This window comes from Abramis brama (assembly GCF_963993115.1).
Source record: "Abramis brama genome assembly, chromosome: 10".
NCBI classification, from domain to species: Eukaryota; Metazoa; Chordata; class Actinopteri; order Cypriniformes; family Leuciscidae; genus Abramis; species Abramis brama.
Genome location: NC_139972.1, coordinates 6,527,457 through 6,541,736, shown reverse-complemented (window position 1 = coordinate 6,541,736; position 14,280 = coordinate 6,527,457).

The window sequence follows — 14,280 nt, the reverse complement described above, 5'->3', positions numbered from 1 at the left end:
TGTGTCGCAGTGATGATGCACGTTAGGCATTGTCACTATGAATGCAAAAACCGTGCATTCAAATTTTTGGTGTGTCAAGAGGTGCGCGAGACATGATCAGATGATGACGTAAATGAAAGCTTTAGCGTAAGTTCTGCCAGGAAGACTCAATCAGGGCATCATGTATTACCTCACTTCTAACCAATCATGTGCTAACACTCGCAGTATAAAAGATTTGTACTTACATTTGTCTGAGTTCGCAGATGCTGACGCTGCCAATTACCTCCATCCTCCCCAACCACCACCAAGATGGTCCAAGTTGAGCTGCAGATCAAGTTGAGCTTCTGGTGTTTTTGACGAACAATACGTAGATGTAGTGAGTACAAGAGGAGTGTAAAAGTTAATGCACTTTAAAAACTGAATGTCATTTCATTTCAATAAAAGATGCAATGCTTGATTTGGTTTATATTTGCTTGTTGCGCTCACTTGCGTGCTCTTGTGGGCGGTAGGAGACAATACAGTACTTTTTTCCTCTAACATTCAGTATTGCCTTTAGAATTCGAATATAATCCAAATTTTGCTAATATTTAAGAAAGAAATTCGCATTTAGCTTTTCAGCCATTTTGACAGCCCTAACACGCCATGTGTCTTTACGGGATCTTTAAGGGATGTGTGTGAACACACTCACAGATTCCGGAAAATCACTGGCAGTGCGAATGAACCAAAATCAAACAAATCCCGGCCCCTGTGAATCTCTGTGTGAAATGGGCTATAGAAACAACAACAACAAACATAATTCTATAATTTTCTGATGCGAGGCTTTTATTTTGAAAAATGTGCATGAAAGCTATTGAGACTTCTGTGAGACTCATTTTAAGAAAAAGCCCCTGAGAAAAATGTGTTTTCATAATTCAGTATCTGCGGTCAGAGATGTTGTAAAACTATATGTCAGTGTCATTATTATAATGTTATATTCGTAACTTATGAAATAAAAAGTCTCTCACCTTAGGAACACACACTCATAGATATCATATATAAACGCTAGATGTCTTATGGCGCAGTCACTTCCAGCATCACCGTTCGGCCATCTTGTCACAGTGAAGCTGTGTATTAAGGTGAATGATCAGCATGCACACAAATCCTCTTATCTCACTGAAATCTTGACGGATTTACAAACGGTTTGGTTTCTTACAAACGTTATTAACGTGGCTATAATTACGAATGCTTGAACATGTATGTTATAATTATTCATATGTATGCAGTGGTATGTATGCAGTGTCATAACTACATCTCTGACGTTTATAACAAACCAAACCGTTTGAAAATCGGTAGAAAATTGAGCAAGCTATGGTTATTTAAAAGTACATGCACCATTAAACGAGTGAGCGAGCACACTGTGGCAAGATGGCCGCCGTGTGCGGACGTCGACCTCCATTGGCCAGCAGTGCGCACGAGACATCTAGCCTTTATATACGATATCTATGCACACACTTTCCTGTCTTGTCTTTTCCTGTTATTTGTGTTTTTTCTAACTGGATAACCTTTGAAAAATCTGCTTGAATAAGACATATTCATGTAATTTACTTATTTACCAATGTTAACTATACTTCTTGATTGTAAAAGAGTCACTTTGTTGTAGTTAGAAAATAATAAAAGCTGTAAAATGTTAAACATACTGAAAAATAAAGTTGGTCGTTTTCTTGATTTTCAGATGGTATAAAATGGCATTAAAACGTTATAAATATAATGTATTTAGTGTTGAGAGGGTTTGTTGTTGTAACTGTATTAACTATATGCTTTAAATGTTAATATTGTTTTACTTAATGTATATCATCTTTATTTTGTTGTGCACGAAAGAGGGAAAATATATATTTTTGTTTATGAATAATATTTTGAGCTCGTTGTGTGAGTGACGTCATCTGTAATGGACCGGTCGCGCGCGCGCGTTCTCTCAGAACAGCCCGTGACTGGAGAGAGTCAGTCAGGTAAGTTAGGTCTCTGCATTAAAGAGTGAAAATAGGCTGTATTAAGTCTAGTTTCGAGTTTTTATTAATTATGATAATAATTGCAAGTTTATGTTTTTGGAGTTTTATTAACGCGCGTTAAAAAACAAACAAACAAAAAAAAACATTTCTTCACATATCATTTTGGTGGATTGCGTGTGGGTTTAGCTTTCATTTTGATGTTAATGTATGTTTATAGCCATATGTGACCTGTGTATTAGATGAATTGCAGTTACTGTTAGGGAGGACGGTAATTAACATGTATTTTCTCATGCATCCTTGAAGACAGTGAATCTGAAGACGTGTGTGTAGTGTCAGTCCTCTGTCAATAAACTGCAGATGTGGTTCATTTGGTTCTTGGTGAAATCTGCTATATATTTACGAGGGGTGTAAATCGGACAGTTCATCACGATACGATATCGATTCTCTCAGCCAGCGATAAGATATTTGCCGTTTTAAAATTCTGCGATTCGATTCAGGGCTATACTGATTGATTTATCAATATTTAAATATTATGCCAAGTTTACACAACCAGTTACGTTTATTAACTCACAAATGCAACTAAAATAACATTAATGTTTAATTGAACTCTTTGAAAATTGCACAGCCTATCGCAATTGGGACATTTACAACAGAGTTAATTTGCAGAAACAGATCAATCCGTTCTTGTTTATTTATTTATTTATTTATTGCATTCCAAGTAATATCAATCAAACTGCAGCTGGGTTGTGGTGATTAAGTAATAATAACTAAAAAATACAGGTAACTTACAAAATTAAAGTTCAATCAAAGTATGTTTTTTATAAATTAAAAGTTTTTTTTTTTTTTTTTTTTTAAGCAAAAGCAGATAACTCCAACTTTTTTTTTTTTTTTTTTTTTTTTTTGGCAAAACTCCACATTTCATGTTTCAGAGTTAAACAAAACTAGGGTTGGGTATAGTTTTTTTTGTTGTTTTTTTTTCGATGCCGGTGCCAAATCGATACTTTTAAAACGGTACCGGTGCCTAAACGGTGCCTGAACCGATACTTTGAAAAAAAAGAGATCCTCAAAACGATGGTGAATGACATTAAAGAATTTTTCTTTTGGAAAAAATTCAATAAAATCTTAAAATTGAATATATTAATATTTTAGAGTAAATATAAGTAGTCTAAATACAAAACACAACAAATTACCAATTCACAATAAAACCTAAGCCACCTAACCCAAATACAATAATTTAACACTAAATAACACTACAGTAATAACAGCAAAGTAGTCTGTATTCGGTATGCTACAAACCAGCTTTAAATTTCAGCAATTCTTTTCACATTTGTTGCCTTCTCTGGCCAAATACGACACCTCTCCTGACTTATTGCATGTCCTGCACAAGGTGAGCGTTATTTTAGAACGCATCACCTTAAATTCCGTGACGCGAAACCCCTCGTGGAAGAAGAACGCTGTCATGTTTACAACTGTGACAATGAGCGCTCATCAGGATCAACTGAAGGCTGGATTTTCAAAAGTATGTGAAGTTCACGGCTTTATTGTTGCAGTAAACTTGCACAACGTTCTTGAATGATCAATTTATTAGAATGGTCACCGGTCTGTTATTGTATGGACATCGACTTTACATTTTCACACTAAACATGACGCAGAACAAATAACGAACTCTGATTGGTTGCATTATGTCAGTCAGTCCTTGGCTGATATTTTTATACATGTAAGTGAATGTTTTGTCATTTAAGAAAGTCTGTCTCTGGCTCAGCGCCAGCCAACACGTGAATGCAGATTTGAATTTAGAAGTTGATGATCACGCAATCTGAACATTAAGCACACCAGTGTGATCGTACGCGTCAAAGGGTTAACTAGCGATCACATGTGGTGATGATGTTTCTTACGTCCGTTTTGGAGAACCAGAGGGCAGATATTTCAACCGACAGCTGAGGCATTTAAAGGTGAACTAAGTAACTTTTTTACCTTAAAGGAGAACTCCGGTCAATTTTAACATTGAGCTCATTTTTTTGTAAATTTGGAGTGCTGTCAATACAGAGAACAACGACAAAAATCGGTGTTGCCTACACCGTGTTATCCTCTTTTTAAAATTTGCACCCTGTTGACTTAAATGGGGCAAGTTTTAAACCTGCTTTTAGCCTCTTAACATCCTTGATGTGTCATTACAAGTGCACAGCCAATGTGAGTGATTCCTTCAGAGTGAACACGGTGAATCTGACTGCAGTAGATGTGAAAGATATGAATAAAAATGAAGTTAATTCGGCCAGCGCTCAAACCTGTATTTATTTCCTGTTTTCGGTGGAAGCCCACTGTAGTCGATTGTCGAGTTCACGCGCGTGATCATAGGTAACTAAGCAACAGTGGAGAACTCGACAATCAACAGCGTCACGTGATCGAGACCGGCCCGCGACTGGCAAGTTCGGGGCGCTGCGCTGTCTATTATTGGTCCGAACTAGTAAACGGTCCATGAAGCATAAATGAGTAGCGCATTTTCGTTCCGCTTTCATTGGGGGTTCAAGCACGAAGTGCTGAACACCTATTGTAATTGTTTTGTTTGGATTCGCTGCTCGGCAACGGTGTAGTGGTCGACCGATATTGTTTTTTGATGGCCGATGCCGACGCCGATATCTTAGAGAGCAGGGTGGCCGATGGCCGATATAAAGCCGATATTTTTATATATATTTATTTTAATCAATATTTAATAAATTATAAATAAATTAGAAAACAAATATTTAAAATAAACATGCTAATCATATTTTTTCAAATAAAGACAAGGTAACGCTAATTTTACATACAGCACAGTGAAAACGATATGAATATGACACAGTTGGCAACTGGTTATATATCAGCATATTTTAAAATGAAGGATTTAAAGTTTTTCGATCACGTCTCATGTGAAGCTGATCTTCTGTTCGCATTCACTCACTTCGCACGGACCGACCGTCACTTGCAGACAGTAATGCACACTTCACAAGATATCACAGCTGGATTTGATTAAATCTGCAAGGTTTGTGAAATTAAATGTTTATTAGATATTCAGAGATTTTAAAGTTTAAATGCTGTAGATGCGCGTTTGCTGAATGTTGACGGCAAATGAGAAAGTATTTTAGCCTGATTGTTTGCCTTTTCTGTTACAAATAATATAAAAGCAAACGCTTTACTTTACTTACTTAGCATACCATTTACTTTCTTTGTTTACCAGTTCTGTCTAACAAAGTATTAGATATGACTGACAGAGATCGTAAATGAATGAAGACGGAGAATGTGAGTGAGCGCTGTGTGATCTGAGGAGCTGCCGTTGCCGTTCTCTTCAGGCGCTGGTGTTCTCTGCGGCGCCCGTCAAAATAAAAGTCCGGAGCGCCGTCAAAATAAAAGTCCCGCTTCCAACACATCGGCCAATCAGAAAAACTTATCGGCCGATGCCGATATTTAAAAAATGCCAAATATCGGCCGATATATATCGGCCTTGGCGATATATCGGTCGACCACTACAACGTTGTGGTGGCGCCAGTGTGACATAAATAAATATTGGGTCACACTGGCAGGAAAAATGGTCGCAAAATGCGTCCATTTGGTAGTAGTCTGGAGCCTTGTTAATTGCTATGATACATAATAAACACAGATTATTAATCTTTGTAACGTTAATCTCCTCCGTTGACACAGATTCCTGACAAACTTTGTTGTTGTGATTACGCAATACAGGGAGCTTTTCCCTCATCGCTAACGTGCTGCTCTAGCAAGTTTCCATGAAAAAGTTTCCAACTTGTTCCAACGGGTTGTCGGCGGTGTGTCTGCCTGGCATACTTTTCGTGAGGAGTACTGCTGATTTAACCTGCCAGACCTTGTCAGTCCAGTGGCAGGTGACTGTCACATAACTCTCTGTGGTTAGTGCTGTCCAGCAGTCCGTCGTGATGGCTACACATCTGGCACGATACATGCGCGCTTTGAGCTCATCTTTTTTCTTGACAAAGCGCTCTTCAATGCGTGTGGTTATGGTCTGTCGAGACGGGACTGTGTAGTTGGGTTCAAGGAATTGCATAAGCTCTAGAAAGCCCTCACCGCTTACAAAGTCAAGGGGCAGCATGTCTTTTTCAATCATTCCGCATATCTTTTGGGTAATAGTCTCTGAGCGCTGTTTGTCACATTTCCTACCAGCTAGCATAGATGACACGGTAGGTTGGCTTTGGCTACCTTTCTCACCCGAAGAGGCTTGCGGGTGTCGCGTTTTCAGGTGATACATCATAGATGATGTGCTACTACTGTATTTAAGCACTGTGTCACACAAGTTGCAACTTACATCTGTGTCATTCTTTTTGGTGAAATGGTCCCACACACTACTTTTCTTTGCACGCTTCATCCTGTCGTCTGCCCTGGCTCTAACCTCGAGTGTTTTAGCCTGTAGCCTTTACTTTTCGCAAACCTTGTGAGCGCGCTAACCCAAACGCTGTGACCTCGCGCCAAATGTTTTTATTGGTTTATTAAGTACAAACAGGCGAGTTATGAAAAATTGAGTGTGGGGGATTTGTTCACTTCACACAAAAAGATCTTGGAATGAGATGGCTAACTGTAGTAGCGTTTAGTCCAGTGTCTATAATAGCCTAATTTAGAGATCAATTTTTTTTTTTTTTTTTTACCGACTACCGACAACTTTGATCGGTTAACGTTGATACGGTCAACCATCGGTCAAACGGTCATCGGTTAACATCCCTAACTCATTCTAACAACTTAATGTTTTAATATATTTCAGACCCAGTGGAAGTGAAAGAGCAAAGACAAGAACTGAAGTGAAATTTCAGTTTCAAACTCTAGGAGTAGCAGCTGAAATCTGTTAAAGAGGAGATTGAAGACATGAGTGATCCAGAACCATCCAGAATAGACCATGAAGATACTGAGGAACAAATAGGTTGGTGTCCATTCTTGATTCTTCATTGTTGACTGCTTTGGTAGATGTGAATTAATAAACAGTATATGGATGATAAATGATGAAGTGCATCTGAATCATAACCTTGTTTATAGCAGTTGTTAAACATATTTTAACTATAATAACAAGTGAATGGCAGAACAAAACTTTGCCACATAAAAGATCTTATACCTGATCTCTGTTGCTTTCTGATATTAAATCAGGGTTCACTTGAACTGATTCTAACTGTATTTCTGTGTGTTTTAGACCAGGTGAAAGTAAAAGAGCAAAGACAAGAACTAAATGAAGTGGAGGAGGAACATCGTAACTCTAAAATTCAGAGAACAAAAGCCAAAAAGACGCACACCTGCACTCAGTGTGGAAAGAGTTTCAGTCAAAAAGGAAACCTTAACACACACTTAAGAATTCACACTGGAGAGAAACCGTATACATGCACTCAGTGTAGAAAGAGTTTTTCTCATGCATCAACTCTCAGTCATCATCTGCATGTTCACTCTGGAGAAAAAACATTTAACTGTGATCAGTGTGGTAAAGATTTTTTTTCATCAGCACATCTAAAAACACACCTGAAAGTTCATTCAGAAGAGAAGCCTTATGTGTGTTCTCTCTGTGCAAAAAGTTTTTCAAGGCTGGACAGTTTTAAACTGCACCAGAAAACACACAATGAAGTGAGAGATCATGCGTGTTTGGACTGTGGGAAGAGCTTTACTAAAGTTGACAATCTGAAACAGCACCAAAGAATTCATACTGGAGAAAGACCTTTCAAGTGTTCATATTGTGACAAGAGTTTCACTCAGTCTGGAAACCTGAAAGAACATGAGCGAGTTCATACTAGAGAGAAGCTGTATTACTGTACTGAGTGTGAGAAGAGCTTCAAACATAAAAAAAGCCTTCTGACTCACATGAAGATATGTCGTAAGAAGTCGTCACAATGAGCAACATTTCATTTTCATGTCAAATACATTCAAGTAAATAGTGTGAGACACAGGCGTAGCCTAAAAATTGATGCAGAAATATGTTTTAAAGTCTTTAATAAATGTTTGTTCTAAACTTGGGCTATTGTTGTTTACTTACAACATTTGTTCATTTAAAATGTAATTAAATTTGTTAATTATTATCAGTAAAGAAAATATTTGCCAACATTCGGACTGCCAACCAATCCGCAAACAGACGCTGTACTGTCTGGCGGTAACAAGGTTGTGCTTTTGAGGCTCGAGCATCATGAGGAGAAATGAAAACAAATGAGGGCATCTCACACAAACAAAATCAGTGAACTTACAGCGGAAAAAAAATCACGTGGAGTTTTTATATTTATAACATATGATACAGTTAAGCAACATCACACAACCAAGAGTGCTGAATACCATCACGATTGAAAATATGACACTGATTTAATGACAGTTCAATAAACAAGAAATTAATATTAAGTCACTTGCATTTAAGACACTTTATAGACCGTTTTTGTTCTATTTCAGCAGTGAAAAATACTTCCAAATAAAGATCACAGCAGAACCCTAAAGCCTCTCACAGGAACACATAACTGTGTTTTCATTACTGAATGATTCAGCATTTTGAACAAATCGGTTTGAGTCAAAGATTCAATGACCCATTAATAAAAGCCTGGCTGCGTTCGAAACCACATATTAGTAGGTACTTGATTTCAATAAGTGCTTTCTTAACGAGCGCTAAAAGAGCTGGTACTGTTACGATGAGGTAGAATCAAAGGAGGAAGCAGGATCCAAATCCACATGCAGCACTTTATTAAACCCAGAACTTCACAGATGTAGACGGAATCAAGATCAAGACTCAGGAACAAAACAACATTCAACATCAAGAACCCACCAACACTGACACAAGACACAGGGTTTAAATACAGAGGCAAACAAGCTAAACAAGATAACAAGGGGGTGTGGCTAATCAGAAACACCTGGGGAAACTAATCAACATAACAGGGAACTGCTAACCATGGGACAAGACAGGGGAACACAGACATGAATCATAACATAACCCCCCCCTCTATGGGCGGCTCCCGACGCCCATCAAAAAAAAATAAAAAAAAAAATAGTTCAGGAGGGTGGTGGAGCGGAGGCGGACCCAGGGGCGGGATGGAGGGCCAGGCCCGTGGAACGGCAGAGGGCCTGGAGACTGTGGCAAAACGGGAGGCCGAACAGGCAGAACAGGGCGAAGCAGGCAGCCAGGGCGGAGCAGGCGGCCAGGGCGGAGCAGGCGACCAGGGCGGAGCAGGCGACCAGGGCGGAGCAGGCAGTGCAGGAGGAGACGACCCTTCGGGCGGCCAAGAAGGAGACGACCCTTCGGGCGAAGACGACCCTTCAGGCGGCCAGGGCGGAGACGACCCTTCAGGCGGCCAGGGCGGAGCTGGCTGAAGAGGCGACCATGGCGGCGTGGCCTCCATGGTCCAATCACAGGACCTACTGCCCCCCCCAAAATTTTCTTGGGGACAGCTACGGAGACATAGGCTGGAGCAGGCACCAGCTCAGGAACAGACACCGGCTCAAGAACAAGCACGTCGGCGGCCATCTCTGGTGAGGGCTGAGGTTCTGGGATGGAAACAGGCTCAGGACTGGGCAGAACCAGCGGCGGAAAAGTCTCTGTGCTGGACGGGACCAGCAGCGAAGGAAGCTCTGGACTGGACGAGACCAGCGGCGAAGGAAGCTCTGGACTGGACGGAACCAGCAGCGAAGGAAGCTCTGGACTGGACGAGACCAGCGGCGAAGGAAGCTCTGGACTGGACGGAACCAGCGGTGAAGGAAGCTTTGGACTGGACGAGACCAGCGGTGAAGGAAGCTCTGGACTGGACGGAACCAGCAGCGAAGGAGACTCTGGGCTGGACGGGACCAGCGGCGAAGGCGGCTCTGGGCTGGACAGGACCAGCGGCGAAGAGGGCTTTGAGCTGGGCAGGACCAACGGCGAAGAGGGCTTTGAGCTGGGCAGGACCATCACAGACTCTGGCTCGGTGGCGGTGGCGGTGGCCATCTTGTCCAGAAACACTGGCTCGGCGGCGGCCATCTTGTCCGGAGACATTGTCTCGGTGGTGGCGGCCATCTTGTCCGGAGACACTGGCTCGGCGGCGGCGGCCATCTTGTCCGGAGACACTGGCTCGGCGGCAGCCATCTTGTCCGGAGACACTGGCTCGGCGGCAGCCATCTTGTCCAGAGACGCTGGCTCGGCGGCAGCCATCTTGTCCGGAGACACTGGCTCGGCGGGCGTGACGTGAACGGTCTCTGGATCGGCAGAAGTAACGTGAACAGTCTCTGGATCTGCAGAAGCGACGTGAACAGTCTCTGGATCGGCAGATGTGACGTGAACAGTCTCTGGATTGGCAGAAGCGACGTGGAGAAGCTCAGGCTCGGCAGGGCCGACGTGGAGAAGCTCAGGCTCGGCAGATGCCAAACTCACATAAAAGGGTGAAAACAGTTGCAGGGCCAAGACAATATACTGTTTCAGAGTCCAGCTAGGGTCATGCAATGGCATTAGGTTGTTAAGCGGTTCAGATAGTCCTGCCCGAAAAAATATCATCAAGCATAACTCTTCCATGCAAGTCTGGTGAGCAAGCTCCAAAAAGTCAACCACATACTTCTCTATGGTTCGATCTCCTTGACGGAGAAGCATAATTTGTGCTGCTGGATTCATCTTTGGTGGGTTCTTCTGTTACGATGGAGTAGAAACGGGGAGGAAGCAGGATCCAAATCCACATGCAGCACTTTATTAAATAAACCCAGAACTTCACAGATGTAGACAGAATCAAGATCAAGACTCAGGAACAAAACAACATTCAACATCAAGAACCCACCAACACTGACACAAGACACAGGGTTTAAATACAGAGGCAAACAAGCTAAACAAGATAACAAGGGGGTATGGCTAATCAGAAACACCTGGTACTAATCAACTAATCAACATAACATACTAACATACTAATCAACTAATCAACATAACAGGGAACTGCTAACCATGGGACAAGACAGGGGAACACAGACATGAATCATAACAGGTACTATATAGCCTGATTATTACATTTAGTATGAATGCAAACCGGACATCTGCGATGTTGATGTTGATGTTGATGTTATGACCTACAATGCTTTATGGTTACCACAAGCGCAATAACTTAAAAGATATGAATGACACATTTAATTAATCTATCTATAAATATCTTGATATTGACTAAATCGATTTGAGCTAAAATTGATATGAGCGATAGGTGCACTGACACCTCATAACATCAGTAATTTGACAGCCCTACCTAGAATGGTTTTCCTCAGCGTTTGTAATGTCTGCACAGAGGAGACGGGCAGCTGCTTGAAGATCTCACCTTTGGAGAAAACTGTTGATTTTATACTCGAAAAAATTTAAGTATCATTAATATTAAAATTAATATTACCCCAGAATGAATTGCATTGCTATCCCACCCCAAAACATACAATAATAATGATAAATGCTGACCAGTAGTTAATTATATTACTTTTTACTGAAAAGTATATATATAATCATTCAAAGTCATATGACATAGCTGTGCATGAATACACACTAGATAAATGCAGTGAACATATCTCAATTTTCAGTCAAGCAATGAATGAATGCATTACTTAATGAAATATTTACATTGTATTTACTGACAAAAATAAATATGAATACATTAGTAAAATAATGAATAAAAGTAACCATCACAATAAACAAATGCATATACAGGTCAACAACACAAGAAACAAAGCTTTATTCAAACTTATTGTTTTAAGAATCATGTATTTACAGGCGCTGAACCCCACACCCTGCTGCCATCTCAACACAGCTGTTCTCATTCTGCAGCTTTATTCTGATGACTCAACTGACCACCAAAGGTGAGCCTTTCCTTCGTGCCTGAGGTTGTTGCGTGCTGCACTGTGCTTCATAATCTGAGGCAATAAGGGCAGGTGGAGTGATGGAGGGTCTAATAAGGACAGGTGGAGTGATGGAGGGTCTCATCAGGGCGGTGGAGTGATGGAGGGTCTCATCAGGGCAGATGGAGTGATGGAGGGTCTCATCAGAGCGGTGGAGTGATGGAGGGTCTCATAAGGGCAGGTGGAGTGCTGGAGGGTCTCATCAGGGCGGTGGAGTGATGGAGGGTCTCATCAGGCCGGTGGAGTGATGGAGGGTCTCATAAGAGCAGGTGGAGTGATGGAGGGTCTCATAAGGGCAGGTGGAGTGATGGAGGGTCTAATAAGGACAGGTGGAGTGATGGAGGGTCTCACCAGGGCAGGTGGAGTGATGGAGGGTCTAATAAGGACAGGTGGAGTGATGGAGGGTCTCATCAGGGCGGTGGAGTGATGGAGGGTCTCATAAGGGCAGGTGGAGTGCTGGAGGGTCTCATCAGGGCGGTGGAGTGATGGAGGGTCTCATCAGGGCAGGTGGAGTGCTGGAGGGTCTCATCAGGGCGGTGGAGTGATGGAGGGTCTCATCAGAGCGGTGGAGTGATGGAGGGTCTCATAAGGGCAGGTGGAGTGCTGGAGGGTCTCATCAGGGCGGTGGAGTGATGGAGGGTCTCATCAGGGCAGGTGGAGTGCTGGAGGGTCTCATCAGGGCGGTGGAGTGATGGAGGGTCTCATCAGAGCGGTGGAGTGATGGAGGGTCTCATAAGGGCAGGTGGAGTGCTGGAGGGTCTCATCAGGGCGGTGGAGTGATGGAGGGTCTCATCAGGGCAGGTGGAATGCTGGAGGGTCTCATTAGGGCGGTGGAGTGATGGAGGGTCTCATCAGGGCGGTGGAGTGATGGAGGGTCTCATCAGGGCGGTGGAGTGATGGAGGGTCTCATAAGAGCAGGTGGAGTGATGGAGGGTCTAATAAGGACAGGTGGAGGGATGGAGGGTCTAATAGGGACAGGTGGAGGGATGGAGGGTCTCATAAGAGCAGGTGGAGTGATGGATGGTCTAATAGGGACAGGTGGAGCTGGAGGGTCTCATCAGGGCAGTGGAGTCACGGAGGATCTCATAAGGACAGGTGGATTGATGGAGGGTCTCATCAGGGCAGGTGGAGTGATAGAGGGTTTCATAAGGGCAGGTGGAGTGATAGAGGGTTTCATAAGGGCAGGTGGAGTGCTGGAGGGTCTAATAAGGGCAGGTGGAGTGATAGAGGGTTTCATAAGGGCAGGTGGAGTGATAGAGGGTTTCATAAGGTCAGGTGGAGTGATGGAGGGTCTCATCAGGGCCGATAGATTTATAGAGGGTTTCATAAGGACAGGTGGAGTGAAACACTGACGCACACATGCAAAGGGATGGATTGACACGCCGTGACGTCGTAGGAGAGGAATGTGGACAAATGTTGACAACATATCAAAGGTTGGCTTGCTCATCCTAAAATTTCTGACCCACTGCTCCTCGTTAAAGCCAATATTTAAACACAATATGCTCCCACCAGTCCTGTGAACTCTCTGAACTCTCACAATAACTGAAGCATATGCGCAGGCTGTGAATGATGGCACTTTTCTTTCTCCTCCACCTTAAAATCATGGTGATCTTTGGCGAACTTCGCATATAGCGCAGAGCTAGCATCAGGCATATTGCGTGTTCGCCAATCTGTGCAAGAGAATTTAACCCTTTAAGCATGCGCAATGTTTCAGATAGAATGACAAGTGTAAACACATGAATCGGACATGGGTCACAGTTGAAAGAATGTCTAAACAGACGGTCAGAAAAATCGGATAAAGGTAACAAATCAGAGTTGGGCATCAAGACCTGCAGTGTAAACGAGGCGTAAATAACTTGGCAACTACAAATCAACTTGTTCTCCGAACCCTAAGGCCGTGTGTCCACCAAAGCGTTTTTAGCCAGCTGAAAACGCTAGACGATCTGCTGAAAACGCCTAGCTCTGGGCGCTTGAGAGCGTTTTTGCAGAACAGCGTTTTTTCAGTTGAGACGCTTTGTTGCTATGATACAGAATATCCGCAGCATAGTTTACTTGTATCTGGGTTCGCAGATCATTTGTTTCATACTAAAAATTAAGTTTTCATCCATTTTGTTTGGTTAGCTCTGCTGGTTGATGTTGTTGTACAGAAAGAATGTTGTGACAGTTGGTCGGTGTGGTATTAGTCCCGCCCCTCCTCCACTGTGATTGGTCGTTTGGGTAAAAAGTGATAGTGATGAGCGCAGCGTTTTACCCAAAGTTAAACATTCTTCAACTCTCGGCAACCTGTAAAAAATGCCGAGCGCTCGGCGCTCCAGCGTGAAAAAAACGCTCAGCGCCTCGCTACGCTCATGGCGTTTTAAAAACGCGGCGCTCCCATTGAAAACAATTGAAAAAACACGCCAGCCGCGTGAAAAAAACGCTTTGGTGGACACACGGCCTAAAGCCTGAAACACACAAAGCCGACGCCGGCGAACTAGCGCTGATGAAA